The following is a 16,287-nucleotide window of genomic DNA, read 5'->3' on the forward strand; positions in this document are numbered from 1 at the left end:
TGCATGAGTCGCAAAAACCCAGCTTGCAGGTGCAGCAGGTGGTCAGGAAGGCAAATGGGATGCTGGCCTTCATCGCGAGGGGGATTGAATATAAAAGTAGGGAGGTCTTGCTGCAGCTGTATAGGGCATTGGTGAGGCCGCAGCTGGAGTACTGTGTGCAGTTTTGGGCGCCGTACTTACGCAAGGATATTTTAGCCTTGGAGGGAGTGCAGAGGAGGTTTACTGGGCTGATGCCGGAGTTGAGGGGGTTGAACTATGAGGAGAGGCTGAATAGATTAGGCTTGTACTCGTTAGAGTTTAGAAGAATGAGGGGAGATCTCATTGAGACGTATAAGATGATGAATGGGATGGATAGGATCGAGGTGGAGAGACTCTTCCCGCTCAGAAAGGATAGTAGGACTAGGGGGCACAGCCTCAAGATAAAGGGGAGGCGGTTTAGAACGGAGTTGAGGAGGAACTTCTTCACTCAAAGGGTGGTGAATCTCTGGAATTCTCTGCCCGTTGAAGTGGTGGAGGCTGTCTCGCTAAATATTTTTAAGACGCGGGTTGATGGGTTTTTGATGAGAGAGGGGATTAAGGGTTATGGGGAGAGGGCGGGAATGTGGAACTGAGCCACGACAGATCAGCCATGATCTTATTGAATGGCGGGGCAGGCTCGAAGGGCTAGATGGCCTACTCCTGCTCCTATTTCTTTTGTTCTTATGTTCTATGTTCTTATTGTCAAGCGGTGTTCATTCATGCATTGTCGTAGTGACTGCATGGTCTCCTCAATGAATCATGCTTTGGGACATCCCTTCCTGCAGCATATTAGATATTCAATATTGGCCGAGTTGCAAGAGTATGTGCCGTGTACCTGGTGGATGGTGTTCTCACGTGAGATGATGTCATCCATGTCGATGATCTGGCATGTCTTGCAGAGGTTGCTGTGGCAGGGTTGTGTGGTGTTGTGGTCGCTGTTCTCCTGAAGGCTGGGTAGTTTGCTGCGAACAGTGGTCTGTTTGAGGTTGTGCGGTTGTTTGAAGACAAGAAATGGGGGTCCACATCGGCCAGGCACTGAGTTTAAAAACTGATGATTCATGTTGCAGCTTTATAGAATCTTAATTAGACCACACTTGAAAAATAGTGTTCAATTCTGGTCGCCACACCACCAGAAGGATGTGGAGGCTTAGGAGAGGGCACAGAAAAGAATTACCAGTATGTTACCTGATATGGAGGAGAGCATTAGCTATGAGGAGAGGTTGGAAAAACTTAAGTTTGTTCTCACTGGAACGATGGAGGTTAAGGGGGTGACCTGGTAGAAGTCTGCAAGATTATGAGGGGCATGGACATAATAGATTGTCAGTAGCTTTTTCCCACATTGGAAGAGTCAATTGCTCAGGGGCATAGGTTTAAGATGCAAGGGGCAAGGTTTGAAGGAGATGCACAAGGCAAGTTTTTTTACACAGAGAGTGGTAGGTGCCTGGAGCTCGCTATCAGGGGAAGTCGAGGGAGCAGATACAATGATGACTTTTAAGGGACGTCTTGACAAATAAATGAATAGGATGGACATAGAGGGATACATTCCTTGGAAGGGTAAGGGGTTTTAGTTCAGTCTGGCAGCATGGTGGGTGCAGACTTGGAGGGCCGAAGGGCCTATTCCTGTTCTGTAATTTTCTGTTCTTTGTTCTGCATAGTAGGGATTCTATAATTCTATGACCCCTTCTCTTCACCATCCTCCTCTGCCTCCTCTTTCAGTGATCAATTTTCCTCTTCTGTGCTGTCGCTGTTCGACCTCCCTTTCATATCACAGGCAAAGGTGGATGTTACTGTATACCTATGATTGGGAGCAAAGGGCCTGTGTTGAAAATTTAAAGTCAGAGCCATGACCTTCACCTCCTGCAACCTCACTGTCAACTTCACAAACCTTAAATGGCTGTGGAAAACTCAAAGCACTTACACAAACTTAGAAAGAGGCATAAGTCAACCAATAACTAAACCTATAAGTAGTTGAAATGGCGTTGGTAGGGATCCTTCCTGCTGCTGAGTACATACTCAGCGGTTTGTGATTTAGAGAGAACATTAACTGGAGCAGTTAGATTGAAAATTGCTGCACTGACCTCAAATCAGCATTACACACTGACTGACCTGTTAGACTGGAAACCCACAGTACACACTTGCACGCTTACCAAACTAGCCTTCATGCAGGCTCTGCTGGAAACTGCTGCAGTCCAGACATCATTTTGGTATCAAAACAGCAACGGTAGCACCAAGACTATGGCTGGTATTTTCCATTTTTATTTGTGGTGGGTATAATGGTGCAGAAAATTTTGCATGATTCTGAAAATCTCTTTTATGTCATCATAAAGTCATCGCCTGCTTCACGTTTCATGTTCCTGAACGTCGGGATTGTGATTTCCATTCATTTGCATTTAATTATAATGGGGGGGGAATTATAAGGCTACCCATCTAAAACTGTGCATTCTTACTCAAAGAGAAGGGCACAAAGGAGAAATATTAGTGGTCTCTGAATGGAAGTGCAGAAAATCACCAAACTGAAACAATGATGTGCATTCATGTAGCATTAATCGTACAAAATGGCACTAACTCAATATTCGGAGTTTAACCCCTTGCTCGCAGCATAGCATAGTGGTAATGAAGTTATGTGCAAATAAACACCAAAGTCAGATTTTGGAGTGTGTTGCATTAGAGTAGACCTGGATAGCTCTAAGAAGACAAGCCTCAGGCCACTCCTATCATCTTTCCAAACCTATGTAGAAATAGTGTGTATATTCCAAATACTAGTCTTACAGTACTGTGTATGAGGCTGCTAACACCTAGGCTGGAAGCAGCACATCTAGGCATTTGGCCGAAGGAATTAGAGGATTGGGAGCACCTGAGGCGGGATGTTGGCATACTGCTGCCTCACAGCACCAGAGACCCGGGTTCGATTCCTGGTTTTGGTCACTTCTGTGTAGAGTTTGTACATTCTCCCCATGTCTATGTGGGTTTCCTCCCACAGTCCAAGATGTGTAAGTTAGGTGGATGCTAAATTGCCCCTTAGTGTCAGGGAGACTAACTAGGGTAAATGCATGGGGTTATGAGGATAGAAGTGCGTGGGATTGTGGTTGGCGCAGACTCGATGGGTCAAATGGCCTCCTTCTGCAGTGTAGGGATTCTACGATTTTATGAGTATGCATATGACAATGTCGTTTGTGTGGCAAGCATTTGCCACACGTGGAAACAAGCGCCTTTAACTCATTTTCGCTTGACATCAAGATTAGTATTGCAGACAAGTTTGGACTCCTGTGTGTTTCTCATTTATACTGAGGACAGAGGAGAAGAAGGAGACAGTTGCGAAAAAGGAGACTGGTTCTCCAAAGGCAGGAACAAAATCTGAAGACCAAAGTCCCTGAGGTGCAGAGGTTCAGAGAGATAAACGTTGTGCCTAGGCGCCTTGCTACACCTAGGGTGTAGTGACATCACCTGTCTTATCTGCAGATGATTGAGAACCATGGCTAGGAATCTGTAACTGACATTTGCCACACTCTTCGTGAATTGGCACCACGTGGATTCAGAGGACATCATTTGCCAGTGACTGAGAAAGTAACAGCTGCAATCAATAACAACAAAGGGATCAGAGCTGATCTGAAGTGGATCAGTTCCACTTTCCCGCTTTCTCCCCATAACCCTTCATTCCCTTGTCTATCAGAAATCTATCTACCCGTGACTTAAATATATTCAACGAGGTAGCCTCCACCACTTCAACAGGTAGAGAATTCCAGAGATTCACCACCCTTTAAGTAAAGAAGTTCCTCCTCGACTCTGTTCTAAACTGCCCCCCCCCCCCCTTATTTTGAGGCTGTGCCCTCTAGTTCTGCTGTCCTTCCTAAGTGGGAAGTATCTCTCTACCTCTACCCTATCTAGCCCCTTCATTATCTTGTAAGTCTCTACAAGATCCCCCCTCAGCCTTCTAAACTCTAACGAGTACAGACCCAGTCTATCCAATCTGTCTTCATAAGCTAATCCCCTCATCTCCGGTATCAGCATGGTGAACCTTCTCTGTACTCCCTCCAAGGCCAATATATCCTTTAGCAAATACGGGGCCCAAAACTGCACACAGTACTCCAGTTGCGGCCTCACCAGTGCCCTGTACAGTTGCAGCAAGACCTCCCTGCTTTTATATTCTATCCCCCTCGCTATAAAGGCCAACATTCCATTCGCCTTCTTGATCACCTGCTGCACCTGCAAACTGGGTTTTTGCGATTTGTGCACGAGGACCCCCAGGTCCCTCTGCACTGTAGCATGCTGGGACCTTTGCTGTTTGTAATATATATAAATGATTTGGAGGAAAATATAACTGGATTGATTAGTAAGTTTGCAGATGACGCAAAGGTTGGTGGATTTGCTGATAGCGATGAGGACCATCAGAGGATACAGCAGGATATAAATCAGTTGGAGACTTAGGCAGAAAGGTGGCAGATGGAGTTTAATCTGGACAAATGTGAGGAAATGCATTTTGGAAGGTCGAGTACAGATAGGAAATATACAGTAAATGGCAGAACCTTTAGGAGTATTGATAGGCAAAGGGATCTGGGTGTACAGGTACACAGGTCACTGTGGAGAAGGTAGTCAAGAAGGCATATGGCATGTTTGCCTTCATCGGCTGGGTATTGAGTTTAAAAATTGGCATGTCACGTTGACGCTTTATAGAACCTTAATGAGGCTGCACTTGGAATATAGTGTTCAATTCTGGTTGCCACACTACCAAAAGGATGTGGAGACTTTGGAGAGAGTACAGAAAAGATTTATCAAGATGTTGCCTGGTTTGGAGGAGAGGTAGGAGAAACTTGGTTTGTTCTCACTGGAGCGATGGAGGTTAAGGGGACACCTGATAGAAGTCTACAAGATATGAGAGGCATGGACAGAGTGGATAGTCAGATGCTTTTTCCCAGGGTGGAAGAGACAATTACTAGGGGGCATAGGTTTAAGGTGCGAGGGGCAAGTTTTAAAAGGGATGTACAAGGCAGATTTTTTACACAGAGTAGTGGGTGCTTGGAACTCATTGCAGGGGGAGGTAGTGGAAGTGGATATGGTCATGACTTTTAAGGGGTCATTTTGACAAGTACGTAAATGAGATGGGAATAGAGGGATACGGTCCCCGGAAGCGTAGGAGGTTTAAGTTAAGTCGGGCAGCATTGTCGGTGCAGGCTTGGAGGGCTGAAAGGCCTGTTCCTGTGCTGTAATTTTCTTTGTTCTTTGTTTGTTCTTTGAAACCAGAACACCCTGCAGACATGGGGAGAATGTGCAAACTCCACACAGTTACCCAAGCCGAGAATCAAACCCAGGTCCCTGGCGCTGTGAGACAGCAGTGCTAACCACTTTGCTGCCCCTCCCCTGTCTCCACATCCTCCTAGAAGTGTGGTGACCAGAACTGTATGCAGTATTCTAAATATGACCTAACTAAAGCGCTTGCCAATTTTTATATTCCATGCCCCGATGATGAAGGCAAGCATGCCATATGCCTTCTTGACCACCTTATCCATTTGTATTGCTGCTTCCCTTTTGGTTCATTGAAGAAAATGGAGGTTGGAGATTTTTGGTGAAGAATTCACAATGGCTTACTCCTAGCAACAGTGGGTTTCTGTCAAATCTTGTCGTCAGGCCCCTTTTGGGAGGATAAAGTTTGGTTCTCAAAGCTGCAGGTAAAGGTAGAAACCCACTAATCTGCTTGTTAGAATTCTAGATAGAATCCTCTCCTTTGTTTGGTGGGATTTCTTTCCAGGCTGTCTGACTTCTTCTGGGTGCTCTCAAGACTTGCATTAATAAAGTATTTCATATTACAAGCTAGTTTCTGCCTTATTGGTGCTTCTTTTGCCCACAGAGATGGTCTCAGACAACATTACCATTGGCACACAATGGGGTTTGATTCTTGGCCATTTGCATTTTATTTTAGTATAGTAGTTTTCTTCCCTCACATCCATTTTGTGGAGTTTCAATCAGCAGCCATATGTCTGGGTGGTCATTGTACACCAGTTTCTGTAGACATTTAGATAATGGTAGTTGTTCTCCACAGATGACATGCAGTTTCAATATCTTCTCAGCAGAGTTTCAGAAAGGTCATTTACACTGTAATGTTCTGTCCAGACAAACAGGCTACTTCCAGCCTTAGGCAGTTTCATGTATGTTTGCTGACCAGGAGGGAAGACACCTGAATCTCTTGACTCCTATCCCAAGGTAATCTGTTCTTTTTCCATTCTGCTTTTTAATAAGTAAAAAGTAAAATTTATTTCATAAATTTGTGAACATAACTATGTGGATATGACAGCCTTTTTCAACTCAGCCTTGACTAATCTTGTCAAGTGTCCCAACTCCATCCTGCATAAATGTTTGCTTAACCAAAAATTCTGCTGCCTATATTGTATCCTGCATCAAGTTATGCTCACCCTACACTCGTTTGTGACACACCATGGTTCCTCAGTACCTCACATTTCAAATTCTTGTTCTCATATTTTGGGCCCGCCATGACTTTTGCAACCATTTCAGTAACCTCCTTCATTTGTACAATCTCTTCTTGCTCCAGAGCTTTTTTTGCATCTGCCTTTGTCCCACAATTGGCAGCTGCGCTTAACTAAATTAATTTGTTTTCTAAATCTCCCTCTAAATCTCTGCCTCTTATTTCAATACTCTTTAAACCTTCTAAATTTGACAAAATTCTTCTTTAAGTTGAAGTGTATTTCCCCTATACCTCTTTGGAATACCTTCAGGCACTAATTGCGGTTGTTAATGTGACTACCACCCTATGTCCTACTATGTAGTTGTGATATTAAGACGCCTGATGAAATTATTTCTTGTCAATAATTATCCATAAGATGTGGATGATGTGCATTTGCAATGGTGGTGATTAGGCGTAGCTGTTCAGACATTTCCTTATGTTAGAAATGACTGTTCCATTGGTCAGAACGTTGAAGTGGAGATGCCCGCGTTGGACTGGGGTAAACGCAGTGAGAAGCCTCACAACACCAGGTTAAAATCCAACAGGTTTATTTGATAGCACAAGCTACAAGCTTTCAGAGCACTGCCTGTTCATCAGGTGAGTGGGAGTTGTGTTCACAAATAGGGCACATATAACAAACTCAATTTATAAGGTAATGGGTGAGGGTTACAGATAATAGTATTTGTAAGCCCCAGACTTGCCTGGGCTTGCAAAATCTCACTAACTGTCCTGGCTGGAGACAATACACATTAAGCTGTGCTTAACCCTCTCTCCACTCACATTGTCTGTACCTTTAAGACTTGATTACCTGTAAAGACTTGCATTCCAATCATTACCTTGTAAATTGAGTTTGTGTCTATATATTCCCTGTTTGTGAACACAGCTCCCACTCATCTGATGAAGGGACAGTGCTCTGAAAGCTTGTGGCTTGTGCTACCAAATAAACCTGTTGGACTTTAACCTGGTGTTATGAGACTTCGTACAGAACATTAAGTACAGGAGTTGGGACGCCTTGTTGAAGTTGTACAAGGCACTGGTAAAGCCACACTTGGAATACTATGTACAATTCTGGTCACCCTATTATAGAAAGGAAATTATTAAACTAGAAAGATTGCAGAAGAGATTTACTAGGATGCTACCGGGACTTGATGGTTTACTTATCAGTCAAGCAAGTTGCTTTTTCCTGAGCTCAAGCATTTGAGTGTTTCTGGAGCTGCAGAAACTCAAGAAAGAATTGAATATTGTATTGTACTCCTGACTTGTGTCTTATAAATAGTGGATATGTTTTGAGAAATCAAGAGGCAAGCTCCGTGCCTAGAATACCCAATTTCTGATCTTGTCGTCATTGTATAGAACATAGAACATTACAGCACAGAACAGGCCCTTCGGCCCACAACGTTGCGCCGACCAGTTAAAAAACAATGACCCTCTAACCTAAACCAATCCCTTTCCATCCATAAACCTATCCACGGATCTCTTAAACGCCCCCAAACTAGGCGCATTGACAACTGCAGCAGGCAATAACAACACTGGGAACCTCTACGTCCACATACTAATGCATACATGAGTTCACATTTGCCAAGGCCCGCAATTACATCAGTTTTTAACAGAAATCTAGCACACCAGGATGCCATAGCTCTGGCCTTTCCAAGATTTCCCACAAATCCAGGATGCCGTTGACTGCCCTCATGTGGCTTACAAAGCTCCCTGGCAGCAAACAGGACAAAATATAAAAAGGAAAGATTTCCACCAGCACCTTGTACATAATAAGCAAATCCCACAGGTTTTGCACTAGATAGCCATGAGTCCACAACTCGTGCATCTTGAAAAGATCATAGACCCCTAGAGGAACTGCAAGGGATCCAGGGCTGGCTTCCTAGGGCAAAGGGTTGATGATGCTTGTCTCAGACCCATGCAGAGACGAGGTAGAACAAGGGTACCTGGCCACTATCTGGACATTGCTTAAGTACATCATATGGACACTCAGGATGCAATTCTAATCCCTGGATAGCCCTTGGGCTGCGCTCCAGTACACTCCCAGAGGGTGTCACGGATTATTGTGGCTTACTTCATGCTACAAAACCTGGTCCTGCAAAGTGGAGGATGACTTGGCTGAGGACAAGATGAAGGAGCTACATGTTTTTCCCGATAAGGAGGACCTTGAAGGGATGACTGCCACGAGGAAGCAAATGCTGCAAATTAAGAGGCCGTAACACAGACCTGCTTGTGCAGGGAACCGTGCACAAGAGGCCCTCTTAGCTGCAATATTCTAGGAGGAGGATGACAAGATGGAGTGAGCATCCTGTTGAAAAAGTGACCTACATCAGGAGCCAGCACTTCATTAGCTCAAAATCTCCATTTTATTTAGAAAATTAGTTTTGTTCACAAAGTAAAATAATACATCCACTTAAGCGAAGAACTCAAAACTGTGAATGCTGCATCAGTTGAAAAATAAAGAGTGAGCCAGATAGATGTTTGTTATAAGTAAAGGTATAAAATCATGTAGATCAAAAACAGATAAATCTTGAGGTACAGGTCAGTCATGAACTAACGCAATGCCAGAACAGCCTTGAAGGGTTGAATAGTCTTGTTCCTGGGCTAGATCCTGCCACCTTTTCAGTAAATATCATTAATTGGATTTTAATATTACAAAGCTTGAATATATATCTTATTAATTGGATCAGATAACATTAAGGGGATTTATTTTAGATTTATGACTGAAACTGTAAAGATATCCTTTGTTTGATTTATTGTTTTCATTTTCCTGTATAAGTTATCTGATGATAAACGACCAAGGAGTAAACCTGTAGCCTGCTGTCCCATTCAATCCTTGTTTCATAAACATGATCGTGTATATACTGCCTGCACCAAATAACATGATTGATATATTACGCTCATGTTGTGGAAGTGGAACAGTACGCAGGATCAGATAGTGCCTTGGAAAAAGTGAAATCTATAGGTACTATGTGTGCTAAGGTTTTGCTGGAATTACACCAAAATCAGAGTACATGATAATAAACACAGTATTAACATTCCTTTAACAAACAATATTCGGCAGAGTGATTGCAGTATTGACTTGGAAAGAGACTTCTGTCTAAAAAGCAAACCTATCACATAACTATATTTCAGTGACTTAAGCGGGCATTGTCACATTGCTGAACAAAACAAACAGAAACTCAGGCATCTTCCTGAGGGAAGAAAATGCAAGCAAAAGATCAGATAGGCCTGAATTGCTAGAGTAAACACAGTAAAAAGACTGACAACACCAGATTTAAGTCGAACCGATTTATTTGATAGTAAACTCACTAGCTTTCGAGGTTACCCCCTTCATCAAGTGAATGGAAAGTTCTGGCCTCAGACAGAGCATATAAAGCACAGACAATTTACAGATTACTGATTAGAATGCGAATCTTTACACCTAACCTACAGTTCAAGTCTTAAAGTGGCTAACAATGTGAGTGGAAGGAGCACTGATCACTGGTTAAAGAGATGTGTATTGTCTCCAGACAGTACAGTAAGTGAGGTTTTGCAAAGCCAGGCAAGTCACGGAGGTTACAGACAGTGCGACATGAACCCAGGATCCCTGTTGAGACCGTCCTCATGTGTGCGGAACTTGGCTATCAATCTGTGCTCAGCGACTCTGCGCTGTCGTGTGTCGTGAAGGCCGCCTTGGAGAATGCTTCCCCAAAGGTCAGAGGCTGAATGCCCATGACCACTGAAGTGTTCACCAACAGGAAGGGAACAGTCTTGCCTGGTGATTGTCGAGCGATGTTCATTCATCCGTTGTCGTAGCGTCTCCCCAATGTACCATGCTCCGGGACATCCTTTCTTGCAACGTATCAGGTAGACAATGTTGGCCGAGTTGCAAGAGTGTTTACCGTGTACCTGGTGGATGGTATTCTCACGTGTGATGATGGTATCCATGTCGATGATCCGGCATGTCTTGCAGAGGTTGCTGTGGCAGGGTTGTGTGGTATTGTGGTCACTGTTCTCCTGAAGGCTGGGTAGTTTGCTGCGAACAATGGTCTGTTTGAGGTTGTGTGGTTGTCTGAAGGCAAGAAGTGGGGGTGTGGGGATGGCCCTGGCGGGATGTTCGTCTTCATCAATGATATGTTGAAGACTCCGGAGAAGATGTCGTAGCTTCTCCGCTCCGGGGAAGTACTGGACGACGAAGGGTACTCTGTCCACCGTGTCCTGTGTTTGTCTTCTGAGGAGATCGGTGCGGTTTCTCGCTGTGGCGCATCGGAACTGTCGATCTATGAGTCAAGCGCCATATCCTGTTCTTATGAGGGCATCTTTCAGCATCTGGAGGTGTCTGTCACGATCCTCTTCATTTGAGCAAATCCTGTGTATACGGAGGGCTTGTCCATAGGGGATGGCTTCTTTAACATGTTTAGGGTGGAAGCTGGAGAAGTGGAGCATTGTGAGATTGTCTGTGGGCTTGCGGTACAGTGAGGTGCTGAGGTGACCGTCCTTGATGGAGATGCGTGTGTCCAAGAATGCAACTGATTCTGGGGAATAGTCCATGGTGAGCCTGATGGTGGGGTGGAATTTGTTGATATCATCATATAGTTGTTTCAGTGATTGTTCACCATGAGGCCAAAGGAAGAAAATGTCATCGATGTATCTAGCGTATAGCATCGGTTGAAGATTCTGTGCAGTGAAGAAGTCTTGTTCGAACCTGTGCATGAAGATGTTGGCATATTGAGGTACAAATTTGGTCCCCATGGCTGTTCTGTGTGTCTGGATGAAAAAGTGTTTGTTGAAGGTGAAGACATTGTGGTCCGGGATAAAGCGGATGAGTTGTAAAATTGCATCTGGAAACTGGCAGTTGTCAGCATTGTGTACTGAGGCAGTCGCAGCAATGCCATCGTTGTAGGGGATGTTGGTGTAGAGCGCCGAGACATCCGTTGTGACGAGGAGTGCCCCTGGTTCAACTGCTCCATGTGTGCTGAGTTTCTGTAGGAAGTCCGTAGTGTCGCGACAAAAGCTGGGGGGTTCTTTGTACATGGGTTTCAGGATGCCCTCGACGTAGCCAGCGAGGTTCTCACACAGAGTCCCATTGCCCGATACGATGGGACGGCCAGGTGTGTTTGCCTTGTGTATCTTTGGGAGGCAGTAGAGATCTCCAATGCGGGGAGATCTTCAGAGCACCCTCCGTGCTCTCATTCCACGTACTCCCCGCATTGGAGATCTCTACTGCCTGGCTCAAACTGCCTGATACACCTGGCTCAAACTGAGGCAGCTGGTGCAGAGTAATAGGGTGAGGTTGTAGTGACAGTGAAACAGTTTTTATTCCTGGAAACTGATAACTTTGGCATTCACTGATAAATTCAAATCCAACAGTTGCTGTCAGTGATTCTGTGCTCTTCCACAAGGTGTGCGATTGAAATCTTTTGATGAAAATGTTAGAAATCTCTTCATTTGATATAAACTTACACCTTATATGCTGTTAAGTTTATTCGGAAACCTTTGGAAAGGTTACTCCTTGAAGAATATAACTGGGTTTTTAATAGCATAATAAGTCATTACTGTTAAAGAACCTCTACTGTCTGAATAGTTATTTTTATAGTTATAGAATGTCACATTACTCCATTATAATGAATCATAGAATCCCTACAGTGCAGAAGGAGGCCATTCGGCCCATTGATTCTGCACCGACCACAGTCCCACCAGCCCCTATACCCTTACTTATTTACCCTTATTTACCATGCTAGTCCCCCTGACACTAAGGAGCAACTTATCATAGCTAGTCACCCTAACCGGCACATCTTTGGACTGTGGGAGGAAACCGGAGCTCTCAGGGGAAACCCACACAGGCACGAGGAGAATGTGCAAACTCTACACGGACAGTGATCCAAGCTGGGAATCGAACCCTGGTGCTGTGAGGCAGCAGTGCTAACCACTGCTGCACATGAAAAAAATAGATTTCTAAAATAACATTTTAACATTTGCTCATTATATTTCAGGTTTTGATGAAATCCCATTTGTCTGTCCAAGTCTTTATTTTTAATTGTCTGTAAAATGATTTAGTTAAATGATTGGTGAGTTTTAAGTTTTAAAGTATGCCCCCTCCTCTAAACTTGGGTAGTAGTCTAAATGAGTACTTGTGCCGGGGTTATAAGAATTATATTAAATTTATAACATAATTGTTTAAAATCCATAATATAACTCTGGAAAACTGTTGAGTGAAACTCAAAACTTAAAACATAATAGAGATGGTAGGACAGATGATGGCATATGGGAGCTGGTGGATACCTGTATTGATTCATGGCAACCACATCTGCAGCATCTGCAATTTGAGGAGATGTTGTGCAGAATTGATTTGCTGGACTCTTGAGTTTCAAACATTCTGATGTATTAGGGAGGGTGGATGGTTACCTGGACACTTTGTTCCAGGAGGTCGTCACACTGCTTAGCCTAAGTAATTCTGATTTGATCCAGGGACAGGAGAGTGACTTTAAGAGAGACAAGTATGGGGATCCAGAAGGTTGCAGTGGAGAAATGTTAAAGGATGAGAGCAGTACAGTAGTGAGAAATGATCTTGGTTGGAGATCAGAAATAGCAAAAGAAAAAAGTCACTGGTGGGAGTAGTTATGGACCTCCTGAAAGTAGCTACATTACAGCGCAAAGCATAAATTAAGAAATAATGTGGGCTTGTAAGAAAGATACTGTAATAATTGTGGAAGATTTTAATGTAGATTAGATTAATCAAAATGGCAGGAAAGAGTTCATTGACTATATTCAGGACTGTTTCTTAGAACAATATGGTACAGGGACCACAAAATTAGTAGTTTTAAAATAGTTATAGAAAAAGACAGGATGGGTCTGTAGGTTAAGGTCCTAAACTGGACCAGGGCCAATTTTGGGGACATTAGGCAGGATCTAGCAGAGGTCAATTGGCTGAGTTTGAAGGGAAGGGAATGACTGGCAAATGGGAGGCTTTTAAAAGTGTGATATCGCGAGTCCAGGGACAGTATTTTCCTGTTTAAACGAAGGGAAAGGCTGGCAAGTTTAGGGACCCCTGGCTGATGAGGGACATTCAGCCTCTGGTCAGGAAAAAGAAGGAAGCATACATTGGGTTTAGGTAATTGGGAACAAATGAGTCCATCGATGACTATAAAAAGTGTATGAGTAAACTGAGGAAAATCAGGAGGGCAAAAAGGTTGGATGGCTGGATCTGGCAGGTAAGGTTAAGGAAAATCCCAAGAGGTTCTACAGCTATATTAAGAGTAAAGTGGCCAGTGAGAGAATAGATCCCCTTAAATATCAGCAATGCTGTGTGTGCGTGTGTGTGTGTGTGTGCGTGTGCGCGCGCATGTGGCACGACGCCACAGGATATGGGTGAAATATTTCACGAGTATTTCTCCTCCGTGTTTGTTGTGGATAACATCATGGATGCTAAAGAAATAAGAGAAGCAAGTAATAATGTCTTGGGCCACATGTATATTACCAGAGAGGAGGCATCTTCAGCCTTAAAGTGCATTAAGCTGGATAAATCCCCTGGGCCTGATCAAGTGAATCGTTGGATCTTGTGGAAGGCCAAGGGAAGAAATTGCAGAGGCCCTTGTGGAGAAATTACACAGAGTCATAGAATCCTACAGCGCAGAAGAATGCCATTCAGCCCATCGAGTCTGCATCGACCACAATCCTACCTGGCCCAACTCCATAACCCCATGCATTTACCTTAGCTAGTCCCCCTGACACTAAGGGGCAATTTAGCTTGACCAATCCACCTAACCCACAGATGTTTGGCCTGCGGATGGAAAGCGGAACACCCAGAGGAAACCCATGCAGGCACGGGGTGAACGTGCAAACTCCACACAAACAGTGTCCCAAGTTGGGAATCGAACCCAGGTCCCTGGCGCTGTGAGGTAGCAGTGCTAACCATTGTGCCACCATGTTTCATCTCTTTCCACTGGCAAAGTTCCAGAAGACTGGAGCTTGGCTAATGTTGTTCCATTGTTTAAGAAGGGTAGCAAAGACAAGTCAGGGAATTACAGACCAATGTAGCCTGACATCAGTGATGGGTAAATTACTGGAGTTGATTCTAAGTGATAGGATTTACCAGTATTTGGATAGTCAAGGTCTGAGTAGGGATAGTCAGCATGAGAGATGATGTGTGAAAGATTTTTTGAAGAGGTAACCAATAGGATGGATTAGGGTAGGGCAGTTGTTTATATGAACTCTAGCAAGGCCTTTGACAAGGTCCTGCATGGCAGGCTAATCTGGAAGGTTAGGTTGCATGGGATCCAGGGAGAGGTAGAAAATTGGATTCAAAATTGGGTTGATGGTAGGAAGCAGAGGATGATGGTTCGTCAAAGGTTGTTTCTTGGACTGGAGACCTGTGACTAGTGGTGTGCCTCCTGGGTCGGTGTTGGGACCCTTCTCATTTGTTATTTATATAAATGATTTGAATGTGAAAGTAGAAGGTACGGTTAGTAAGTTTGCTGATGATACCAAATTAGGAGATATCGTTGATAGCGAAGAAGGTTATCAAAAATTACAGGGTATCTTGGTTATTTAGGAAAGTGGGCTGAGGACTGGCAAATGAGTTTCAATACGGATAAGTGTGAGGTGTTACGGATAAGTGTGAGGTGTTGCATTTTGGAAACTAAAACCAGGGTAGGACTTTAACTGTGAATGGTGGAGCCCTGGGGAGTGTTGTGGAACAAAGGGACCTGGGAGTACAAATAAGTAGTTCATTGAAAGTGACACAGGTGGACAAAGTGATGAATAACATGTTTAGCACCCTGGTTTTCATCAGTCAGGGCATTGAGTATAGGAATTGGAACATTATGTTACAGTTGAATAAGTCGTTGGTGAGGCCGTACTTAAAGTATTGTGTGTAGATTTGATCACTCTGTTACAGCAAAATGATAACTTGGAAAGAGTGCAGGGAAGATTTATGGGGATGTTGCCAAGGGACTAGTGGGCCTGAGTTATAGCGAGTGATTGGCCTGGCTAGGGTTTTATTCGTTGGAACACAGAATGAGGGGTAACCTTACTGAGGTGTATAAAGTCATGAGGGGCATAAATAGGATGAACACACACAATCTTTTTCCCAGGGTAGGGGAATTGAAAACTAGAGGGTATAGGTTTAAGGTGAGAGCAGAAAGATTTAATAGGGACCTTCAGGGCAACTTCTTTACACAGAGGGTGCTGTGTATATGGAATGAGCTGCCAGAGAAACTGGTTGAGGCAGATTCAGTGGTAACATTTAAGAAGCATTGGGAAAGGATTATAAGGACAAACGTGGACAATAGGGACTATTTGGGAGAGCATCATGGACTGGTTGGGCCGTAGGGCCTGTTTCCATGCTGTATTGCTCTATAGCTCAATATGTTCTGGAACCAACCAATGAATAGGCTATTTCAGAGTAATGTGTACTGAGACAGGATTATTTAATGACCTCATAGTACAGGATCTTCTGGGTAAGAGTTAACAGAATTTCACATTCAGTTCGAAGTTGACAAATCTGGCTCAGAAACTTGCGTCTAAAACTTACAAGATTATAAAGACAAAGTTGGCTCAAGTGGAAAGGAAACATAGGTTAAAGGGTAAAATGGTAGAGAAGCAGTGACAGACATTTAAGATTGATAACTCTCAACAATTATATATTCCTTTGAGAAAGAAAAACACTGAAAGAAGGATGCACTATCTGTGGCTAGTTAGAGTCATAGAGGTTTACAGCATGGAAACAGCCCTTCAGGCCAACTTGTCCATGCCGCTCTTTTTTTTAAACTCCTAAGCTAATCCCAACTGCCTGCATTTGGCCCATATCCCTCTATACTCATCATACCCATGTAACTATC

Source organism: Carcharhinus amblyrhynchos, chromosome 2 (assembly GCF_965287045.1).
Source record: "Carcharhinus amblyrhynchos chromosome 2, sCarAmb.v2.hapA, whole genome shotgun sequence".
Classification (NCBI taxonomy): domain Eukaryota; kingdom Metazoa; phylum Chordata; class Chondrichthyes; order Carcharhiniformes; family Carcharhinidae; genus Carcharhinus; species Carcharhinus amblyrhynchos.